Source organism: Chlorocebus sabaeus, chromosome 8, assembly GCF_047675955.1.
Source record: "Chlorocebus sabaeus isolate Y175 chromosome 8, mChlSab1.0.hap1, whole genome shotgun sequence".
In the NCBI taxonomy this organism is placed as follows: Eukaryota; Metazoa; Chordata; class Mammalia; order Primates; family Cercopithecidae; genus Chlorocebus; species Chlorocebus sabaeus.
This window is the reverse complement of record NC_132911.1, coordinates 143,112,701-143,137,924: the sequence shown is the minus strand read 5'-3', so window position 1 is coordinate 143,137,924 and position 25,224 is coordinate 143,112,701.

Sequence of the window (25,224 nt, the reverse complement as noted above, 5' to 3'; positions counted from 1 at the left end):
GCGTGACATTTGGACAGCACCTGGATATGCCACTTCACTACAAGGAAGAAGTGAGATGCTGATCCAGCCACAGGAATGCTCAGCTGGATGCCATGTCATCCAAGACCCAGGTTAAATGCCCATGAGGATCCTGTCATCCTAACCCTCTGTCACTTTGAGATTCACAGCTGGTATATGCGTTTCACATAGCCTGGTTTCTGAACTTAACATCAGGATTTTGTGCCACAGAAAGACAGGCCATTGGTCCAGGCCCAGCTATCCTGGTGTTCCATCTGTAGCTCAGCAAGGCAACATTCTGGATTGAGCTTATTGTTTACTTCAAGGCAGTTACCTTCCTGGGCTAGGTGCCAAGTATCAAAGTGCTATTAACCTGAAGTTCAGTTTCCTTAGTCAACTTCTATGATTTTATACCAGTGTTATGTTTAGCTGTGAACACTACAGGAATACTTGTTCTTGGATCAGAAATATGGGAAAGATCCCACCCACCCAAGGACAGCGAGTGTAGAAGGTGAAGGCCAGCTATCACCTTGCATGTGTTATGAACCCCAGTCAGCTTCATTGGGCAGGGAACGAGGCAGCAGGATATGGCTGCCTGTCACAGCCACCCAGTTTCCATGGCTCTCTAAAGTGGAGTTTAGGACCAGCAAGCAGAAACTTGGAAGCTCCAGGTTCGGTGGTCTCCTTTAGACTTCAGTTAGCTTCCAATCCTCTGACTACACACAGATGGGGCAAGGATACCCATATTTGGAAGCTTCAGCACAAACCCTTGTTGCCTTCTGATGGGCCCCCTTCTTACAGGGCTAACCCCCTACAACCAGCAGCTGGCAACCTCTTTGCAGACCAATGACTCACTTCTCTCATGCATCTTACTCCCAAAGCCCATGGCTAATGTTTGGTAGGTAGTCCAATTTTCGGTAGTTCTTGTGAGCTTAATACAACTTTTACAAGTGAAATCCATACTAGGTGCTGGGCTAGGCTCAGGGTCATAAAGGCATGAAGCAGCAACTCTGAAGGGTTGGAGAATGTCTTAGAATAGCCTCCCCAAAGCCTTTAAGTCAACACCAAAACCAGATGTGGGGCATGGGTCAGGAGAAAGTAAAGCAGTTTGGCCTGAACTCTAGGTAAACCCAAACCCACGGTGATCCAAGCCAATTCTAAGGGGGCCTACTTGAAGTGCAAGGATTGCTCAGTGTAGTCCATTTAGCTCCTGCCTGGACCTTAATTTTGGAGAATAAGATCCTCCCAAGCAGCATGGTTTAGGCATGTTTTGTTCTCCTAATGTCCAACATCAAAGTGATTCCCAACTCAGGAGCAACAGCTGCCCCTAAAAGAGTGGATTCTAGTTAAGGGCAGAGACTGCTGTTATGTTGCCCTTAAAGCTGTGTACCTCCCAGCTCTGATCCTTATCACTCAAGACTCTTGAAAGCCCTTAGTCAAGATACTCTAAATATTCTTGTAAGTCTGACAAGACCCACTGTTTAGATGACCGAGATGTTTAAGAACAATTCTTACATCCTCAAGAGTCCCTCACTAAGGGAGGGGCACAGAAGGCTCATGGAGATGGTAGCCTCAGGAGTTTCTCCCCACCTGAACCCACAGGTGCAGGCTTTTAAACCAGGAGTTACAAGCTTTGTCTCCCAGGAACTGCAATGAGTGTCCTCAGAACCCAGCACCTCCAAATTCAAACACAGGAACATCCAGAGCTACCGGGATGGCATCCTGGTGTTATGAGCCCCAGATGTTATGAGGACCTGGTGTTATCAGGACACCAGAACCAGAGCCCTGCAGGATGACATCCAAGTGACCCAAGCACAGATGTCACAAGGTGATGGACAGCTCACAAGTGAGGCTGGCCTCCTGGCTACACGCTCAGTTTACTGATATTTACACATTTGATGGTGGCAAGATTTGGGGCACAAGATGGCCAAGATCATAAGGCTATGGACTTCAATATAGGAAGGTTAACCCAAACACTTTCTACACAACAACATCTCAAAGGACTATAGATGCACCAAATTAAAAGGAGACAGCTACAAACCTGCACTTTGTGTATCCCAGAACTTAAAAAGAGGCAAGCTTAGAGTGTTGTAGTCTTCATGTACATTGCTTCACTGGAGGAATTGTCAACCCACTGACATAGGGCCTCATACTCTATTTTGCCCAGAAAAAAAATCCCTAAAGGAGATTCTTTCCAGCATAGAGGTTGGCAGACTGCAGAAGGCAGACCAGAAGGGCAGGCTTGTGACTAGTACAGGGATTTTTAGTGGCTTCCTGTCATTAAGCACATACACTTTGAATTGCAGCATTTTCTGCCCCTTAAGGCAATTTCAGAATGTATCAATGTTTATGGCAAATTGCGGAGGCTAGGCAACAGCCCACACTGTTAATCTGCGCTCTAGGATGAATGCTTAGAGGCCATTTTCTGGTCTTTTGCATTTCAAAGTTCTCCAGAAGGAGCACTGGCTCCATCTGCATTCAGAGTGGGCTGCATCTGTTGGCTGTTTGCAGCAGCATTTGGGAGCTGCCCCAAGCAGTCCAGTTAGCATATCACTTCCAGGTTCAGGGTCCGTTCCTCTGTCTGCAGAAGTCACTCAGCTGGTATTCCCCCAACATCAGGCATGCTTCAGTGGAGCTGGGAAAGCCTCAGAAATGATTCTCAGATGAGGGCAGCTTAACATCAGTGTAGTTAATCCCAGGTTTGGGGTTTAGAAGTCAAGCTACAGCTGAAGTCATTTAGCTCCCATCAGGGAATAAAAGTCAGTGGACTTAAAACCAGCCCAAATCGCTTACCTACCCTTAAATAGTTTTGACAAAGTCAACCGATAAGATACTTCCTCCCTTTTAAGGTTGGGGTAGCATGTACTCTCAACCTCATTTGTATGAAAGTAAGTATGGAAACATGCCACCGTGAAATGGTGAAACATCAGCGTTACTTTATCCTCAAGTGTTGGCCACAGACGCATCGCAATTGTTGGAGCACATTGAACCCCTGCTGGGCTGGGGGGAGGGGAAATCCTAGTATTTTAAGATAGTCTTCATAGAAGATTGATTTCCACCAAGCCTACAAGTTCTGTGGCTCATTTTGTAAGGTCTCGGACCCAGACAGCACCCCAGGCAACAGAAAGAAGCATGGCCACGTTTTGCAATTTAGGGTTAGTGGCCAGGTGTGGCTCCTCCGTCCCGACTCTCCATTCCAGGAGTATGTGGTCTGATCTAATTGTCAGAGGCTTAAGGAGAGGAACCTGTTTTAGTTACTGCTGGAGAGGCAGCCAGTATCCCGAACCCCAGGCTCAGCTTGGGAAGATTTCTTTGCACATCTCAGTGCTGCTGGGCGCTATCTTGCTCTAAGGTCTTACGGGCCAAGTGACTAAGCTGCTGGCTTGGAGGATGATGTTGGCTGTTCTTGACTGGACAGTTCAGGTCTACATGAGGCTTCTATCTAGGAAGCCACGTGAACTACCACCACAAAAGAGGTGTTAGATGAAGTAGCACCTAGGAGACGGCACCTGGTTCTCAGGGGCCCTGGAACAGCAGCTGCTACCCTTATTGTTCAGGAGAGGTGAGAGCAGTCTCATGGTTTCGGATCTCCAGCTAGCCTCTTTAATACCCCCATTACTCTCCCTCTGATCTGAAGTGTTAGCAGGGTCAGGCTGACCCCGATTCTCATGGAAGGCAGGCAATGACTATCAGCTTTACTGCAGGGCCGGCCCATCTTCCGCCTGAGCCTCAGTTCTCCTGCATCTCCCAGCCTCTGGTTCACATGCTTTGCACAGCCCTGCCCATGGCTCTCCCACAGCATACGTTGTCCTGGGGACAAGGCCTGCTGGAATATTCATCTTGTTTTGCCCTAAGGGTAGGTCATTGGGGCCTAGCACTCCTTCCCATCTTGTTCTCTTAGAGTAACTGAGGCTGCTTTTCTCCAGTCTGAGCTAAAGGACTTGCTGTTCCCCGATTACTTTTTCTGAGAAAAGAAAGGCCATAGAGCAGAGAGCAAGAGAAAGAAAATCATCTTCAGAAAGGACCCTGAGCGAGAGACCCAATCTTGCCAACTTAAAAACAAGCGAATCCCAATGCATGACAACCGCACTGCCCCACCCGGCCCAGCAGTCAGTGAGGAGAGTGAGGCTGTAGTTGCCCTCTTTATACTCCTTTCTTCGCTCCACCCTCCCAGTTAGCTGGAACTACAACCACCTGGGCCCGCAGCCCATTACCTGCCCTTCCCCCTTTAGCATTCTGTTGGTTTTCCAGGCTGAGGGGGGCAGTGGCTGTGCACACTGCTGAGCAGGATGGAGGGGAGAGGCTTGCAAGGAGCTCTGAGGCTCAGCAGCTTATTGGAACAAGAAAACATGGAAGGTGCTTGCTGACCGTTAGGGAAAGCCTAAGGGAAGGGTCATCCTTGGAGAGGCTGCTGATTTAGGTAGGGTGACCAACTTGTCCCCATTGGTTCTGGACTTCTCTGGGGCAGGGGACTCAGCACAGGCCTCACATAATCATTCAGGCTGGGACTAGAAGCTGTCAGGTATTCTGCAGCCATGAAGCATTCTGGAGTTTTCCTAAATTACTTAGTGTTATGAGCTACCTTACATATATCCCAACTTTGCCTATTTAAAGATAGTAAGCATTTTCTATTACTGTCAATTCCAATTATTTCAATTTTTGGTAGAAAGACCAAGAGTTTTATGAGATTTGTTAAATGTGTACCTCTGAGCAATTGTTATGAATAAACCCATCAATTGTGTTCATGGAGTTTTTTTTTTTGAAGATTATCCCTTTTTTGAAGATAAATGTCAGATTTTCAGTGTTAAGGTTCTGTCTGCATAAAAGAAAGATGATTCTACAAACAATGTAAATGGCTAGAGTTAAGAATTTGGAATTTTAACTGTAATATTTGTGGGCTTCTTTATTTAATTTTATTTGTTCTCAGGACTGGGAAATCCAACAAGTTCAGTACATTAAAAGTTTTTGTTTCAGTTGCCAACTTGGATGTTAAAGCATCTTGAAATATCTTCCATTTGCAAAGAAAGTTTCACTTTGATATATGTGATTTTAACTAACAAACTTCAAACTTAATATGTAAGGACATTAGTTACCTTTCTTTGTATCATAAATAAAAATGTTTCAGTATAAACCGTGTAACATGCTTATATACCTTCGTACCCTAGGCGCCTTTTGTTATCACTGGCAGTAGCTTAATGAGATTCTCAAGAGGAGAGTGCTGAGCACTTTAAATACCTTCATCTGTTTCTAAGGGACACTGGAAGTAATTTAATTTCTCTTTGGCACAATGAGCAGGGGCCAAGCCTGGCGGCTGGCTTGAGAGACTGTCTGATGCCACTACCCTTGAGTGAACAAGGTCTAAGAACTGAGCCACCTGGCAGCCCCCAACTTCCTGGGTGCACTCTGTCTCCAGTGCAATCAGCCCTGCGTTCTCCCTTCCCAGCCCCCAAGCCTTCATGTAGAACTCAGATCCCCGGAGGAGATGAAGGTTTGGCCAGTTCTGCCCAGAGGACATCTTCCCAATTGTCTCAGTGAAATGTTCACCCTGTTTTTGGAGTGCCTGAGACCAGAGTGTAGGGGCTTCTCTGATTTATAAAAACAACATATAGGACTGTTTGGCACTTGATTACTCATGAATTTTTTTTTTTTTTTTTTTTTTTTTTTGAGACAGAGTCCTGCTCTGTCACCCAGGCTGGAGTGCAGTGGTGCGATCTCAGCTCACTGCAATCTCTGCCTTCCAGGCTCATGCCATTCTCCTGCCTCAGCCTCCCAAGTAGCTGGGACTGCAGGCACTCGCTACCAGGCACAGCTTTTTTTTTTTTTTTTTTTTTTTGTATTTTTAGTAGAAGCAGGGTTTCACCATGTTAGCCAGGATGGTCTCGATCTCCTGACCTCGTGATCCATCCACCTTGGCCTCCCAAAGTGCTGGGATTACAGGCGTGAGCCACCGTGCCCAACCTACTCATGAATTCTTGTACATTTCTCAGAATGGGCTCTAATAGTTTGTGGCAATCATTTCACAATGTATGCATATATCAAAATTCACATTGTATGAGGTAAATATATCCAGTTTTTATTTCTCAATTATACCCCAATAAAACCGGGAGAAAAATGGGCTGTAAATCTTAGTTGAAATATACTGTCTGCTAGTAGGGGTACAGGACAGGGGACAGTCCTTCCTGACCATTGCTTGACCACTGATTTTTAAAAGCAAAGATATTCACAACACACACACACACACACACACTGCAATTGCTGAATGGTCCAAATCGCCTTAAGTCATTTTGTAATAGCATTTTTTAAAGCCCTAATATTTCCCCCTTGCCCTTGGATAACTTCAGTTGATCCATTTACAAAGGAGATCTTTTTTGCAAATGGTTCTTTATGCCTTGTTTGCAGGGTAGCTTGACGCAAGGCTTCACAGAATGAATGAATGGCAGGCCCTGCAGTCTCAGATAAGGGCATCTCCTTGTCTTTAAATATTTATTCCACACATTTTCGAGCACCTCTCATGTATGGAGAACGATATCACCACTGTGAACAGCAGTGAATATAATAAACACAAATCTTTGTGTTCATAGAACTTAAATTTTAGCGGAGAGAAGTAGACAATAAGCAAATGATATGTTTTCTCGCTTGACAGATGGAGACAGAGCTGCAGAGAGACAGTAGAGCGGAACGATGAGTGTGGGACTGTGCGTGGGGTGCCATTTAAAACGGCAAAAGAGCGGGGCTGAAAAGCAAAGGTTGATGGCGGGGAAAGGACTACCCCCTATATCTGTTTAGGGGAGAATCGTGTAATCATGGGGACCAATCTGTACAAAGGCCCTCGGGCTGGATTGTGCCTGGTTTGTACCAGAAAACAGCTATGTAGCCAGCATTTTTCGACAGTGGTAAAAGAATAGGGGCATTTAGGGAAGAGGCAAGAGAGGTGACTCCAAAGCCAGGTCATGTGAACCTTGAACGCTATTGTCAGGACTTTGGGTTTTCTTTTAAGGGGTTTGGAAAACCTTAGAAAATTTTGAGCAACACAGTCTGGCCTAATTTTCCAGGATATACTACAACAGTGGTTTTCAATGTGTGCGTTCCCCGGTAATGCAGCTAAACACGGAAACTTGTTAAGAAGGCAGGGCACATTCACAGACCCCATCCAGGCCTAATGAATCAGAAACAACAGCAATCTGTTTCAACAAACCCTGCAGGGAAAAGATAAGTTACAGGACACTCTCTTATATTTGAATTTCAGATAAACCATGAATAATTTTTTAGAGTGAGTATGTCCCATGCAATAGTGAATGCTTAGACTAAAACCAATTGTTTATCTGAAATCCAAATGTATCTGGCATCCTGAGTTTTTATTTACTAACCCTGGCAGCCCCACTTCCAGGTGATTCTGATGCATGGTGAAGTTTGAGAACAGGTGTTCTAGGAGTTGTTGTGGTCTAACATTAGATGCCCTTCACATGGCCAGGGTCACCACTGCTGGCCTTCTGTGAGCACTGAGTGCTGATGGCTCCCAGCTGCCTCTTTCTCTGGACAATCACTTGCGGTTGACCAGAACCACCAGTGGTCCCCAGCCAATGACTGATGGGGGTTACAAATGCATGGACCTCTTGCTTCAAAGGGTCACAACTGCCATATGGTTCATGCTTCAGAGTCCTCCCCCGGGATCAAGCCAAAGCTAGACTTTACTTGAGACTTCATCCTTGCTCTGCTCTGGAGTCTCACTTTGTCACCCAGGCTGGAGTACAGTGGCACTATCAGCTCACTGCAACCTCCGCCTCCCTGGTTCAAGTGATTCTCCTGCCTCAGCCTCCCGAGTTGCTGGGATTGCAGGCATCCACCACCACGTCCAGCTAATTTTTGTATTTTTAGTAGAGATGGGGTTTCACCATGTTGGCCAGGCTGGTCTCGAACTCCTGACCTCAGGTGATCCACCCACCTCGGCCTCCCAAAGTGCTGGGATTACAGGCATGAGCCACCACACCTGACCTCCTTCTCTTTTTCTATCCTGCTGCTTCTCTGAATCTCTTACACAGTATTCTCCCCCAAGAGCTCCCTCAAATATCACATGAACCCAGAATCTCCATCTTGGGCCCCACTTGTAGGGAACCTGACTGAAGGCAAGGGGTTACTTGGTGTTTTCAGGATAGATTCTTTCAGCCAGCATAGAAGCAGGGAAATAAGTTTTTGTTTTGTTTTGTTTTGTTTATTTTCATAAACCTGGTGGTTTGGACAGGGTGGGCCAACAGTGGAGACACTGGATTTTGGATAAGTTTGATGGTACAGAAGAGCTGTGTGAGAAGGGAGTTGGGGATAACTCCATGGTTGCTTCATTTACTGAGATGGATAAGACTAGGAAAGGAGATGATTCCATGGGGAAGGATCCAGACTTTGGCTTTGGACATGGTAAGTCTTAAATGCCTTTCGCCATCCAAGCAAAGGAGTTTGGTGGATGCAACTTGCTGAAGCTCTGGATAAATTTGAGAGAGCTGTCAATGTGCAGATGGTAGCTAAGGCCATGTTAGGGGACAAGGTCACCCATGCACAAAGTTGTTGGGGATTGCAGAGAGGAAGTGCTCCCCAGGCATGCTCATGAGGATCAAGGAGCTAAGGAGACACTGAAGGAAGCAGGGGGGAAGCTGAGAGGGAGCAGGAGGAAACCACAAAAGCGTGTGAGTGTGCTGGAGTGCAGGTGAAGGAACCTCGGCCATGATGAGAGGAAAATATCTTCATATGGAGACAGCACTTGTTGAAGTCTGAAAACTCATTTTACAACCAAGATGCTGCATCCATGAACACACACACATGCACTCACATGCATAAACATACACATAAAACATACATGAACTCATCCACACATCAACTCTCATATAGACTCACACAAACCCACACAAATATAAACTCACATGCACACACTCACATACACAGAAACACACAAGTAAACTCATACACATAAACAAGCCCACACACATAAACTCACACATACACACAGATATAAACTCATACACAAACACATACACATAAATGCAAACTCACACCCACAAACACCATATACACACACATAAACACATATTTACTCACATACACTCAAACACACATATAAACATACAAACACACATCACACACATAAACGCACACATACATAAACTCATATATAGACTCACAATCCCCCCACATAAACCCACATACATAAACCCACACATATACAAACACACACACAATAAACTCATACATACAAATAAAACACAGAGACATGTACATTCGCATACACATGTAAATTCAGACATAAACCCACACACATTCACACATACACACTCGTATGTGTACATATAACACACAGATGTCCACACATTGACCAGCACACCCACAACCATCTCCTTGGGTGGCACTGGGAGAACAATGAGTGGAGGAAGAAGGATGAAAGGAGAGGAGAAAGGGAAGATTCCTCATGTGAAACCCTCAGATTGGATGTGCTATGCAGCTGCAAGAGCATAAACTTGTATGTTTTTAAGCCACTAAATTTGGAGCAATTTGCTATAGTGGCAATAGGTAGCCAATAGAGGGGTAATAAGACCTCACAGAGTGTGAGTCCATCTGAGGGCACGGCTTCCAAGACAGGGATACTAGCTCGGCCTCTTGGCTTGTTCCCCAGGGTCTTTGTCAGCGGGGGAGGGTTCTGTGCATACTCTTTTAATCTCAGAGGCTGCTTCTCCCAGGCCTGAGGATGGTGAGCCGTCCTTGCCTGGCCCAGGAGCCATCCTGGATTCCCCAGTTTCATGGGGTCCTGTTTCCTTCTGCAGGGGCTGGGATTGCTGCTTTGCCCTGTTGCCTTAAAGGGCTGATCTAAATCTCTAAGTGGATACCCCTTGGTGGTGCTTGGCTATTCCCTGTGCTCATGACGAGTTATATCTGTTTCGGGCACTGCAGAGGTGAACTGTTTCACCTTAGATGGACTCTTCCTTAGAAAAACAGCCAGAATACTAATTATCTCCAATATCTGAGAAGTGTAGTCTGCAAAATAACCCAGGAGGACGTTGCCTTCATTAACACATCATATCCTCACGTTTCCTGTATTTCCACAACACAAAGAGGAATGTTGTCAAGGGCAGACCTGATTTCTCACCATTATGTGACAATGTGATAAGCCTTGATTTGGAGTCTGGCATAATAGAAAGGAAACAAAGGGAATGAAGATTTGGGAACCAAGAGGATCTAAGTTAGAATTGTGCATCCTCAAGACTTTCTAGTTTGGGGCTGAGTGTATTGAATGTGTCCAAGCCACTTTTCTCATCCATACACTAGGAGTAATGCTAAATCCCAAATGCTCTTTCCCCATCCCACCATGGCAATGATGGGGAGTGAGCCTCTCAGCTCTCCTTTCAAGGGAGAACCTACCACAAGGGGTCTATTAGCAGCCAGCCCTAGCCTCTGCACCTCTGGGATCAGCTGAGATTTTCATGGCAATGCCTTGTTCCTTACAGCTGCTCCCAGCTGATGACTGAGCCCAATGGGAACATGATAGCCAGAACAGTTTTGCCCAATGTAGATACCTCTATGGAGTGTCTTTACTCTGAGCCACCCCACTGCCCTGAGTGAGACTTTCCCAGAGTGGCACTGTGGTCTCTTTCCCTCTGATCTCTTTTCCTTCCCCATCTCCTTTCATGGTTGTCAGATCTGAAAGCCCTCCATACCTACTCACAGACATTTCTAACAATAAATCTCTTGCATGCTTAATTCCTTGTAGTGTCTGCTTCTGACAAGACCTCAACAGTCACACTTACATGTGGAAAAGTGCAAATTTCCTTGGTGTGCAAACCAATAAATTTTCACAATGTTAAAAGAATGTTATTTATATTTTATTGATACATATTAGGTGTACATGTACATATTTTTGGGGCACATGTGATAATTTGATACATTCATATAATCAAAGGTGGTTGGGATATTCATCACCTTAGATATTTATCTTTATGCTGGGAACACTCTAATTATCCTCTAGCTATTTTGAAATGTACAATGGGTTAGTGTTAACTATTGTCATCCTACTGATCTATCGAACACCAGGTCTTATTTTTTCTACCTAAGTGTATATTCTCACTCATTAATTTAAGCTCTCTTCATTACCCTTCTCCTTCCTACCCTCCTGACCTCTGGAACCACCAATCTACTCTCTGTCTTCATGAGGTCCATTTTTTTTAAGCTCCCATCTGAATGTACCCACGTTGGCATCTCACAGATCAAGAGAAAACGTCACTAGTATCAGAAAAGTCCCTTTGGTTTACCTTCCAGTATATGCCCTCACCCAAGGCTCACTTCATCCTGACTTTCATTATAACAGCATATTTTTGATATTGAAATCTGAGAAAAAGTATAATAAAAGAGAACTAGAGATAAGTGTATCTCACAAAAATAGATGCAAAGATCCTTAACAGTTAGCAAACTGGATCCAGCAAGATAGCCACATATGTCCAAAGATGCACCTGGAACTTTAGTGTCTCTTGAAACAGCTCTTCCATTGTAAATAAAACTTGAAAACCTTATCATGAACTTCACCAGTAATTATTTCTTTCCATGTCCAACTTTCCACTCATCTGGAAATTTGGCCAATAGATATCCATGATTGTTGCAATAGTTTCTTGATATATAAACTTGGTTAGGCTGAAAAATAGTCACTGGTTGCCCAATAACACACTAGTCTAGACGCTGCTGTGAATAAATTTGGCAGATGTAGTTAAAGTTCATAATCAGTTGACTTTAAATTAGGTTATCCTGAGTGAGCCTGACTTAATCAGTTGAGGGGCCTTAAAAGAGGGCTTACACTTTTCCTGGGGAGGGAGACCTCTGCCAGTGGACAACATGCTTGCTGGGCTCCAACTGCTTGTGAGCCACCCTTCTTGATGGCCTCCCCTGCCCAGCAGACTTCAGACTTGATTGGTCAGTCCTCACTCCTAGCTGTGTAATCCAATTCCTTATAATAAATCCATTGTAGTCTCTTTCTCTCCACACACACATAGCCTGCTGGTTCTATTTCTCTGATTGAACCTTGATTGATACAATTACTCTGTTGCCAAGGCAATTATTCTACCTGCAATCTTCCAAAAGTCTTTAGATACTTTCATTTTAGACAATGTTAAATCTTGAGTTGCTAGTTTAACAATGTGGGGTTGTGGAGTGGCCAGCAATTCTGCATGTCCTGTGTTCCCAGCTCACCAAATTTGCCGACTGAGTGTACGATCATGGGAAAGTCACTTAAATTCTCTGGGTCTGTCTTCCCTCATGGGCAGACATTCCCTTGGGCTCCACTGAGTCTGGCTGGAGCCTGCAAGTGGACAGAGGCACAGAGAGAGATGCAGTTTTCCAATTTCGCTTGCTTAGTTCAAGGTTGCTCTTTTATTCAATGGCCTCTTTCATTCATCATGTCATTTTAGATGTTTGGCTTTCAGCCCAAGTGAAGAAAAAAATGTATTCTTTAAAAGGTGAGTATTATAGGGACTGGTATGAGGGTGGTGGCTGCATGTCAACGGATGGTGATGAATGGTACATTTAATACAATCGATTACAAAGTTATGGATCTTATTATTTCATACCTTGCATTCACTTTACTTTCTCAGAGTCTCCAGAACATGAATAATGACCCTTTTATGGGTTTAAGGGTCTAACCTTTACTTGGCAAATGAGATTGCATACAGAATATTAGGGATAATTTAAGAGATAAAATAGAGACATTTTTGACTAGAGTTGGTGACCCAGGAAGGTGACTAGCTTGTCACCTTTATCAACCATTCCACATTCTCAGACCAGCTTGACTACATAGGTTTCCAGCAACTTTTTCCACCTGGGATTTGACTCAAACTGTTTCTTCAGGCAGTGCATCCTTTCCTTCCAACCCACTGACTGTGACTTTGGGTAAGCAACTTAAAATCTCCCAGCCTCAGATTCCTTCTCTGTAAGAGACAGGGCTAGGATAGATGATTCCTACGATCCTTCATTCCAATTGGGGAATTCTATGAGCATGAAATTTGAGTATGAAATTTCAGTATCACTTTCTTTGAAAAACAGAAAACAGAGTAATGAGAAAATGGCTTTGGCTCATTATTTGAAAAATGAGGGAGAGGAAAGATTGATGTGTTTTTTCAGAAGAAAAATAAGCTTAGATGTAGGGTCTATAAAGTATACCCTTTATGAAACTAAATTTTTCAAGAGTAAGAAGTTACATACTTTCAAGGTTGCTGCTTGACCTGATGCTTCTAAGTTATTTTCAGCCCACTCCAGAATAATAAAAGCAATGAGACAGAGTGGCCAGCAATTCTGCATGTCCTGTGTTTTTGCTTATGTTCTATTCTCCCCTCCTCCAACCTCTTGCTGTGATGGTCATCTTGTTCTTTCTCTCTGCCATCTGGGTCAACCTGCTCTTCCCTGCATAGGACTCTACATCCCCACAGTTATACCCTTTGTCCTGTTGGCTCACATTCTTTTTGTTCAGGCCAAGAGAATGCTGTCTTTTTCCAGAATCCCCAGAAGGAATGGCATAGGGAGTGAGTAAAGTGCCAGCTGAGGCTGCAAAGACATATAAATAAATTTAGCTTCAACCAATATTTACCATGTGCCTACTGGTGCCAGTCCTTTGCTGGAGTTTTAAATACACTGTCTTATGACATCTCTGTGGTACAGTGGAGTGAATGGTCGAATGGTCACTCACCCTCTGCCAAAAAAACAAAACAAAACAAAACAAAAAAAACAAAAAACTGTCCATACTCTAATCCCTAGAACTTGTGAATGTTATCTTGTTTGGAAAAGGGTATTTACAGATATAGTTAAGAATCTTAGGATGAGATCATCCTGGATTATCTGAGTGGGCCCTAAATCCAATCTCATTAGAGCGAGGCCAAGGGAGATTTGATAGAAGAGGAAGAGGCAATGTCACCAACATGGTAGAGATGGAAGTGATGCAGCCAAAAGCCCAGGAATGCCTGGAGCTGCCAGAAACTGGAATAGACGAGGAACAGATTCTCCCTTCGAGCTGCCATAACATAGTGCTGCCAACACCTTGGTTTCTGACTCTGGCTCTAGAACTGTAAGGTAAGTGTTTATACAGGTGTCAGAAAGGGGAGAACCCAGAAGTACCTTTGATGTCCTTGGGGTCAGTGTTCTCTTAATATTATTTGAAATGGGATCTTTTTTTGTCAAGTCCCACTTCTTCCTTGCTAACGGAAACCTGTTTCTGAGGATCTCTGTCTTCTGTGCAGCAATGTGCCTCAGGAAAAGTTGACCCCCATCCAGCATCAGGGCACGAATTCACTTCTCATGAATAAACACACGGTCTCACCCTGGTTGTGCATTATCAGTTAAAGTCTGATGAACCTTTTAAAACACATTCCTTAATCCTAACAGAGAAGCAGGAGGTGATACTCTTTTCTTCCACAAGATATCAGTGGATCATCTGTGAAGCTTGTAAGGTTGCAAGCAATCTTCCTCCAGCCGGACAGTGAAATAAGCACTTAGGATGGCAAAATGGAAAAAGAAAAGAACAACAACAAACAAACAAAAACCCCAACCTTGGACCTTGTGGGTATCCTTAAGAAACTGAAACCTATGTTACCTCTGTATTTACCATTATGTGAGTTGGTTTTCTTTTTTTTCTAATGCCATCTTGACCAGCAGCCAGAATCTTTCTGGGGGTTGAAGGTTCCTCATTGGTCTCTTGTCTCCTGTTCTGTTGCTGCTGGCCTTCATGTCAGCCCCTGGAGGACTTCATGACCATTGCGGCTGCAATGAAAACCATGCAAATGAAACCATGGATTGAATACAACTCTTCTTTCAGAGATGCAACAAGATGGGAAATAACTTATTCTCTAGATTCAGAGAACTGTGTAAAAGTCATCTAACTATATTTTTGAAGAATTTTTAAAGAAAGTGTATGGCATTTCACTTTGAGGAAGGACCAGTCTCTGTATCTAATGATAGGAAATTTTAATTTGAGGCTGTTTATGTACCAGATACAGAAACCATTTAATCTTCACAAAAGTCCAGCAAGGCATTAGCCATTTTATATATGAGAAAATTTAGGTTCAGAAAGTATCTTTTATAAGTTCACATGGCTAACAACTTGTGAGGTGTCAGATGCAAACCCAGGTTTTTCAGATTCCAAAGACTGTTCATTAGCTGAATTAAATAAGGCCTGTGTTCTTTTACATCAAATATTTTCAATTTATCAAATGTTTATATTGTCTTGAGTAGCACTTTAAGGAAAAACATTTCAAAAGAATGGAAAGATTTTGATCATATTCAACATTCTGCTGAAATAAATCCATGAAGATTAATTTAATATCTAGTTCAGGTTGTTCTCTTAAAATAGTGGCCAATAAATTTCGGAAAAAGATATCTAACAAGGAGCAGGGTGACATCTGGGACATGGCAGATCTGGCTCTGGCTCAGCCACTTACTAGAGGGTTACTTTGAGAAATTCAGGCTTTGTGATTCTTAGTTTTCTCATCTGTACAATGGGGAACTACCATAGGACTTCTCAGCATTATTCTTAGCATTACATGTGACAAAACATGAAACACTCCCTTGTGAATGATACTAGGAGCTACCATGTTAGGAACTGTGAGTCCTTTAGCAGTCTGGGGCCAGAGAGAGAAGCCACACAGTTATGTGAACAGAAAGAATTTAATATAAAGAATTGTGAACTAGGTAAAAGTCAACAAGGTAACCAAAAGGACAGAAAGGCCACTGAAGAACATCACAGAGGTAGGAACTGCAGGGCTCAGGGACAAAAGGAAAACGGCTAGAGGAACAGATGTTGGAATTTAGACATTAAAAGTGGGGTCAGGGAGCCATCTGAGGTTGGGTTCTGCCCAGTTGATGCTGGTGTGTCTGATGGGCCCTGAAAAAGCTGGTTTTGTGAGTGCTGGGGAAAATGCGAACTGGATTCAGTGGCTCTTACAGGAAGAAAAGAGCCACTGCCATCATGGAGAAGACTTGCAGGTGATGCTGAGGAAAACAGGAACTAGACAGCAAGTGCATGGAGAGGGAACAGGAAGGAGCAAGTCCCTTCTTCCTCCTTCTCTCAGCCCTGCTCTAGTGCCCCCTACTGGCCGAGTTTAACATAGAGCTGACAAAGATTATTTGCTTCCCAAACTTTGCGCTGGCTTCTGAATATTCAGTTGGGCCCATCTGTGCCCTTCCTTATAAAATCCCATTTTAGCAAAGAACCTTGCTTAGTTTAGCAAGAACACCCATCCTTCATTGTCTGCTTTTCCTTAATATCTGATCAGTTTCCTTATTCTCCACCATCCCTCAAGGGTTGTCTAATCACCTTGTCCTGTCTTCAGCAGGAATCCTATTACGTTGGTTTAGGTTTAGCCAGAATCCTTATCTCTGATGTTTCCTCTCAGTAACTTTTTATCTGCTACCCCCTACCTCGCTCCTTGGCTATCCATTCTTACATGCTCGTGCTGTATTCATAGTTGAGCCTAATCTCCCTTCCACATTGCCAGACTTCTTTGCAGCGGTCTTAGGATGGGCTTGAATTGTCTTCCTTACCGTGCTTTAACCAGTGTCATTGAATAATTTTTCTTTAACAGAACCAGCTGCTTTGTGGTCCTAGCCTCAGTATCACAGAACAGAGTATAGAAGGGTGGGTGCAGAACAAAGACACAGTAATTTAATAGTTGATAGATGGTTATCTTTCTAAGTCCTGTGAGATCCTTGAAAAGTAGCTTCTGTCATTTTCATTTTGTGTCATAGAAAACTGTAGCTGAGAGGCATTAAACTTCCCCAAATTTCATCCATAGTGCTCCAGAACCAGGATCATAATCCAGTTCTGTTTTACTCTGAAAAATTCTCTGAGGGTTAACTTCTGACTCATTTGACTTCATACATGCAACTACAGTATTCCATAAATATTTGTCACTCTCCTAGATGCCAGGCACTATTATATGGAATGAGGATGTGGTAGTGAATAAATCATAATTCATCTCCTCCTGGAATGTATAGCCTCAATTTAGCATTACAAACACATGCACATAGGCACACTGTTTAGTTATTAGTCTTACAATTTTAATGAATTTAAGATAATTTTGAATGTATGTGTAACAAGCAAATGTTGCAATATTTTACAGTTGAGAGGGACTAGGAGGAGAATCTTAGAAGTAAATATTATATTAGTGGACTGTGAATTTTCAATAAACTTTTATTATTTACTCCATTCCTTTACTGTATGTTTTCTCTAATTTGCAAACACTGAACTCATTTATATTTACTCTTTCTTGTTGAGTTTTTTCCCTGTGATTTTGAAATGCACATTCTTTTTCTGTTCTGTTTTACTTCTTTTTTACATTGGTTTCTAATTTAATTACTATATGGCAAAATATTGGGAAAAATCTTCCAATCATTGAAACATTTCTATGAGATTTGCAAGAGGAAGAATGTGTGTGTGTGTGTGTGTGTGTGTGTGTGTTGCTTTGTTCAGTTGTATTACTTCTGTTCTAATCTTTTACATTAAAATAAACATAATTGTAGATTTGTCAATTTTTTCTTTAATTTGTATCAGCTGCCTATAATTTGAGGCCATGTTTTGTGCATGTAGGTGTAAACAAGGTCCTTAGCATGATAATTTAATTTATTCTTTTGTTGGTTGATACTTTTATTCTTTTAGTATTTTCTCCTTTGGTTCTTTTTTAATTTTTCGATCTGATACTAAATATTACTAAAATAACTTTCTTGGTTACAAGACTGGAAGGTTTTTTTTTTGTATTAAGTGTCAAACTAGATTTCTTGAATTTGTAACCCTTAAATAGTGCCACCATGTGCTGAGCACTGTTCTGAATGTAATTACATACACACATTCATTTAATTTTCACAACCCCTTAATAAGGTGGCTATCTTTATGTTACAGGTCAGAAAATGGAGGGAAACTCCACACAAGACCACATAAATCATAAGTAACAGAGCTGGGTTAAGTTTCCATGTGGTCTGGCTTCAGAGTTAGGCATTCAACCACTGATTTTCATTGCACATAAATTATAGCTTGGTTATGATTAGAATTTTGGGTTGACAGTTATTTCCCTTTGGCACTTAGAAGATATTATTCCATTTCCATCTGCAACTGTTTTCTTGCTGTTGAGAAATCTGCTCTTAAACAGATTTCTTTGTAGGTAATCTATTCTCTCTGGAAGGCTTCTAGGATTTTCTCATTTTTCTTTACATTTTAAAGCTTTTAGACATCCATGCCTATTGCCTAGAACTCAGAATATCCTCTTCTAATGTGAAAGCCCATATCTTTTTTAAAGTTCTTCACTTCTGGAACATTCTTGGTTATTATCTCCCTCATCAACATCCATTTATTTTCTTCTGGCATTTTTATTACATGGATGTTGGAGGTTCCCAATCTAGCCTCTGTATGTCTTGCCAGGTTATTTCATTTCATTTTTTGTTTATGTATCACTCTATATTACATTCTAGGCAGTTTCATCAGTGCTATCTTCCTATGCACCATCTCTTCTGCAGGATCCAGTAAAGGTTTTAATGTGATTTAAAATTTTTTTTATTAAGATATAATTCATATACTATAAACTTTATTCACATAAAGTATACATTTCCATATCTTTGAGTATATTCATAGAATTGCATAACTGTATTAGTTGGTTCTCACATTGCTAATACAGGTGTACCTGACACTGGGTAATTTATAAGGGAGTACCTGACACTGGGTAATTTATAAGGGAAAGAGGTTTAATTGACTCACAGTTCAGCATGCCTGAAGAGGCCTCAGGAAACTTACAATCATGGTGGTTGGGGAAGCAGGCATGCCTTACATGGCAGCAGGGAGATAAATGCAAAGGAGGAACTTCCAAACACTTACAAAACCATCAGATCTCATGAAAACTCACTAGCATGAGAACAGCATGAGGACAACTGCCCCCATGATTAAATTACCTCCCACTGGGTCCCTCCTAGGACACGTGGCAATTATGAGAATTTCAATTTCAATTGAGATTTGGGTAGGCACACAGCCAACCCATATCAATAACTACCACTACAACTTAATTTTCACACATTTTCATCACCCTCAAAAAACCCAAAAAACCCAATACCCGTTAGCAGTTACTCCCTGCTCCTCCAATCTCCTCAGCCCTGGACAACCACTCATCTACCTTCTATCTATGTAGCTTGCCTGTTCTGGGCATTTCACATAAATGGACTCAGAAAATATGTGGATTTTGTTTCCGGCTTCTTTTGCTTAGCATAATGTTTCAAGATGCATTTCTATCATAGCATGAATTAGTATTTTATTCTTTTAATGGTAGAATAATATTCTATTGTACAGATATATATTGTTGATTCATTCATCAGTTCATAGACATTTGGGTTGCTTTCAGTTTTTGGTTATTATGCATAATGCTGCATTATGAACATTCTGTGAACATTCACGTGTAATGAATGTTTGCATGGATATATGTTTTCATTTATCATGGGTATATACCTAGGAGTGGAATTGCTGGATCATACGGAAATGCTATGTTTAACTTTCTGAGGAACTGCCAAACTGTTCTCCAAAGTGGCTGCACTATTTTACATTCCCCCCAGGTATGTATAAAGGTTCCAATTTCTCCACATCTTTTCCAACACTTATTATTATCTATCTTTTTTATTATAGCTGTCTTAGTAGATGTGATGTGGTATCTCATAGTTTTCATCACTAGTTTTCATCACATCATACTTTTCATCACATCACCACAGATGTGATGTGGTATCTCATAGTTTTCATCACTTTGTAGATGTGATGTGGTATCTCATAGTTTTCATTTGCATTTATGCAATATCTAATTATATTGAGCATCATTTCACATGGTTATTGGCCATTTGTATATATTCTTTGGAGAAATGTCTATTCAAATCCTTTGTTCATTTAAAATACTTTTTTCTCCTTATATAGTTGTAAAAGTTATTTTTATATATTCTAGATAAAAGTCTGTTATCTGATAAGTGACTTGCAAATGTTATCTCCCATCATGTGAGTTGTCTTTTCACTTTCTTGATGCTATTATTTCAGCACAAAAGTTTTTAATTTTTTAAAAGTCCAGTTTGTTTATTTTTTTCTTTTGATTCTTTTCTTTTGTGTTGTACCTAAGAAACCATTGTCTAATCCAAGGTCATGAAGATTTATGTCAAGTTTTTCTTCTAAGAGTTCTATAGTTTGATTTTCTATTTAGATCCCTGATAAACTTTGAATTAGTTTTTGAAGCATGTGTGCACTACAAGGGAGGGATCCACTTTCATTATTTTGTATTCGAATATCAGTTGTCCTATTTGTTAAAAACACTACTTTTTTCTCATTGTATTGTTCTGCCACCCTAGTTGAAAATCAATTGCTACAAATGTAAGAGTTTATTTCTTTACTATCAATTTTATTTCATTAATCTATACCACACTATCTTGATTACTCTTCCTTTGTAGTAGTTTTAAAACTGAGAAGTGTGAACCCTCCGACTTCGTTAGATTTCAACATTGTTTTGGCTATTCTGGGCCTTGTCAATGTTAACAGATTTTAGAGTCATCTTGCCAATTTATGGAAAAAAAGCCAGTTGAATTTTAAAAAGGATTAGATAGAATCTGTGGATCAAGTTGGGGATTATTGTCATTTAACAATACTAAGTCTGCTGATCCATGAACATGGGTTTCTTTACATTTATTTAGATCTTCTTTAATTTTTATCTTTAATTTTATTTTTAATTTTTATTCTTTAATAGTTTATGCTTTTCAGTGTATAAGCATTGTACTCCTTTTACTAAATTTATTGCTTTATTCTTTTTGATGCTCTTGTAAATGGAGTCATGTTCTAATTTCATTTTTGGTTTGTTCATTGCTACTGTATAGAATTGTAACTGATTTTGTATGTTTATCTTGTATCTATACCATTGCTGAACCTGTTTATTAACTCAAGTCGTTTTTTAGATTTCTTTATTTTCCTATATACGAGATCATGTCATCTGCAAATAGAAATAGTTTCTCTTTCTTTCTATGACTTTTATTTCTTTTTCCTGCCTAACAACCCCAGCTAGAACTTCCACCAAAACGTTGCATAGAATGCTGTATTCAGGAGACCCATCTCATGTGCAGAGACACACATAGGCTCAAAATAAAGGGATGGAGGAAGATCTACCAAGCAAATGGAAAACAAAAAAAAGGCAGGGGTTGCAGTCCTAGTCTCTGATAAAACAGAATTTAAACCAACAAAGATTAAAAGAGACAAAGAAGGCCATTACATAATAGTAAAGGGATCAATTCAACAAGAAGAGCTAACTATCCTAAATATATATGCACCCAATACAGGAGTACCCAGATTCATAAAGCAAGTCCTCAGAGACTTACAAAGAGACTTAGACTCCTATACAATAATAATGGGAGACTTTAACACCCCACTGTCAACATTAGACAGATCAACGAGACAGAAAGTCAACAAGGATATCCAGGAATTGAACTCAGCTCTGCACCAAGCAGACCTAATAGACATCTACAGAACTCTCCACCCCAAATCAACAGAATATACATTCTTCTCAGCACCACATCACACTTATTCCAAAATTGACCACATAGTTGGAAGTAAAGCACTCCTTAGCAAATATAAAAGAACAGGCCGGGCACGGTGGCTCAAGCCTGTAATCTCAGCACTTTGGGAGGCCAAGACGGGCAGAATACGAGGTCAGGAGATCGAGACCATCCTGGCTAACACGGTGCAACCCCGTCTTTACTAAAAAATACAAAATAGTAGCCGGGCGAGGTGGCGGGCACCTGTAGTCCCAGCTACTCGGGAGGCTGAGGCAGGAGAATGGCATAAACCCAGGAGGCAGAGCTTGCAGTGAGCTGAGATCCAGCCACTGCACCCCAGCCTGGGCGACAGAGCGAGACTCTGTCTCAAAAAAAAAAAAAAAAAAGAAAGAAAGAACAGAAATTATAACAAACTGTCTCTCAGACCACAGTGCAATCAAACTAGAACTCAGGATTAAGAAACTCTTTCAAAACTGCACAACTACATGGCAACTGAACAACCTGTTTCTGAATGACTACTGGGTACATAACGAAATGAAGGCAGAAATAAAGATATTCTTTGAAACCAATGAGAACAAAGATACAACATACCAGAATCTCTGGGACACATTTAAAGCAGTGTGTAGAGGGAAATTTATAGCACTAAATGCCCACAAGAGAAAGCAGGAAAGATCTAAAATTGACACACTAACATCACAATGAAAATAACTAGAGAAACAAGAGTAAACACATTCAAAAGCTAGCGGAAAGCAAGAAATAACTAAGATCAGAGCAGAACTGAAGGAGATAGAGACACAAAAAACTCTTCAAAAAATCAATGAATCTAGGAGCTGGTTTTTTAAAAAGATCAACAAAATTGATAGACTGCTAGCAAGACTAATAAAGAAGAAAAGAGAGAAGAATCAAATAGACACAATAAAAAATGAATAAAGGGGATATCACCACTGACTCCAGAGAAATACAAACTACCATCAGAGAATACTATAAACACCTCTATGCAAATAAACTAGAAAACCTAGAAGAAATGGATAAATTCCTGGACACATACACTCCCCCAAGACTAAACCAGGAAGAAGTTGAATCCCTGAATAGACCAATAACAGGCTCTGAAATTGAGGCAATAATTAATAGCCTACCAACCAAAAAAAGTCCAGGACCAGACGGATTCACAGCTGAATTCTAGCAGAGGTACAAGGAGGAGCTGGTACCATTCCTTCTGAAACTATTCCAATCGATAGAAAAAGAGGGAATCCTCCCTAACTCATTTTATGAGGCCAATATCATCCTGATACCAAAGCCTGGCAGAGACACAACAAAAAAAGAGAATTTTAGACCAATATCACTGATGAACATCAATGCACAAATCCTCAATAAAATGCTGGCCAACCGAATCCAGCAGCACATCAAAAAGTTTATCCACCATGATCAAGTGGGCTTCATCCCTGGGATGTGAGGTTGGTTCAACAAATGCAAATCAATAAGCATAATCTAGCATATAAACAGAACCAAAGACAAAAACCACATGATTATCTCAATAGATGCAGAAAAGGCCTTTGACAAAATTCAACAGCCCTTCATGCTAAAAACTCTCAATAAATTTGGTATTGATGGAATGTATCTCAAAATAATAAGAGCTATTTATGACAAACCCACAGCCAGTATCATACTGAATGGGCAAAAACTGGAAGCATTCCCCTTGAAAACTGGCACAAGACAGGGATGCCCTCTCTTACCACTCTTATTCAACATAGTGTTGGAAGTTCTGGACAGGGCAATCAGGCAAGAGAAAGAAATAAGGGGTATTCGATTAGGAAAAGAGGAAGTCAAATTGTCCCTGTTTGCAGATGACATGATTGTATATTTAGAAAACCCCATCATCTCAGCCCAAAATCTCCTTAAGCTGACAAGCAACTTCAGCAAAGTCTCAGGAGACAAAATCAATGTGCAAAAATCACAAGCATTCTTATACACCAATAACACGCAAACAGAGAGCCAAATCATGAATGAACTCCCATTCACAATTGCTTCAAAGAGAATAAAATATCTAGGAATCCAACTTACAAGGGATGTGAAGGACCTCTTCATGGAGAACTACAAACCACTGCTCAGTGAAATAAAAGAGGACACAAACAAATGGAAGAACATTCCATGCTCATGGATAGGAAGAATCAATGTCGTGAAAATGGCCATACTGCCTGAGGTAGTTTATAGATTCAATGCCATCCCATTAAGCTACCAATGACTTTCTTCACAGAATTGGAAAAAACTTTAAAGTTCATATGGAACCAAAAAAGACCCTGCATTGCCAAGACAATCCTAAGCCAAAAGAACAAAGCTGGAGGCATCATGCTACCTGACTTCAAACTATACTACAAGGCTACCGTAACCAAAACAGCATGGTATTGGTACCAAAACAGAGATATAGACCAATGGAACAGAACAGAGCCCTCAGAAATAATACCACACATCTACAACCATCTGATCTTTGACAAACCTGTCAAAAACAAGACATGGGGAAAGGATTCCTATTTAATAAATGATGCTGGGGAAACTGGCTAGCCACAAGTAGAAAGCTGAAACTAGATCCCTTCCTTACACCTTATACAAAAATTAATTCAAGATGGATTAGAGACGTAAATGTTAGACGTAAAACCATAAAAACCCTAGAAGAAAACCTAGGCAGTACCATTCAGGACATAGGCATGGGCAAGGACTTCATGTCTAAAACACCAAAAGCAATGGCAACGAAAGCCAAAATTGACAAATGGGATCTAATTAAACTAAAGAGCTTCTCCACAGCAAAGCTTCTGTTCACCATCAGAGTGAACAGGCAACCTACAGAATGGGAGGAAATTTTTGCAATCTACTCATCTGACAAAGGGCTAATATCCAGAACCTACAAAGAATTCAAACAAATTTACAAGAAAAAAACAACCCCATCAAAAAGTGGGCAAAAGATATGAACAGACACTTCTCAAAAGAAGACATTTATGCAGCCAACAGACACATGAAAAAATGCTCATCATCACAGCCAACAGAGAAATGCAAATCAAAACCACAATGAGATACCATCTCACACCAGTTAGAATGGCGATAATTAAAAAGTCAGGAAACAACAGGTGCTGGAGAGGATGTGGAGAAATAGGAACACTTTTACACTGTTGGTGGGACTGTAAACTAGTTCAACCCTTGTGGAAGACAGTGTGGTGATTCCTCAAAGATCTAGAACTAGAAATACCATTTGACCTAGCCATCCCATTACTGGGCATATACCTGAAGGATTATAAATCATGCTGCTATAAAGACACATGCATACACATGTTTATTGTGGCACTATTCACAATAGCAAAGACTTGGAACCAACCCAAATGTCCATCAATGACAGACTGGATTATGAAAATGTGGCACATATACACCATGGAATACTATGCAGCCATAAAAAAGGACAAGTTCATGTCCTTTGTAGGGACACAGATGCAGCTGGAAACCATCATTCTCAGCAAACTATCGCAGTATCAGAAAACTAAACACCACATGTTCTCACTCATAGGTAGGAATTGAACAATGAGAACACTTGGACACAGGAAGGGGAGCATCACACACTGGGGCCTGTCGTGGGGTAGGGGTAGGGGGAGGGATAGTATTGGGAGATATACCTAATGTAAATGATGA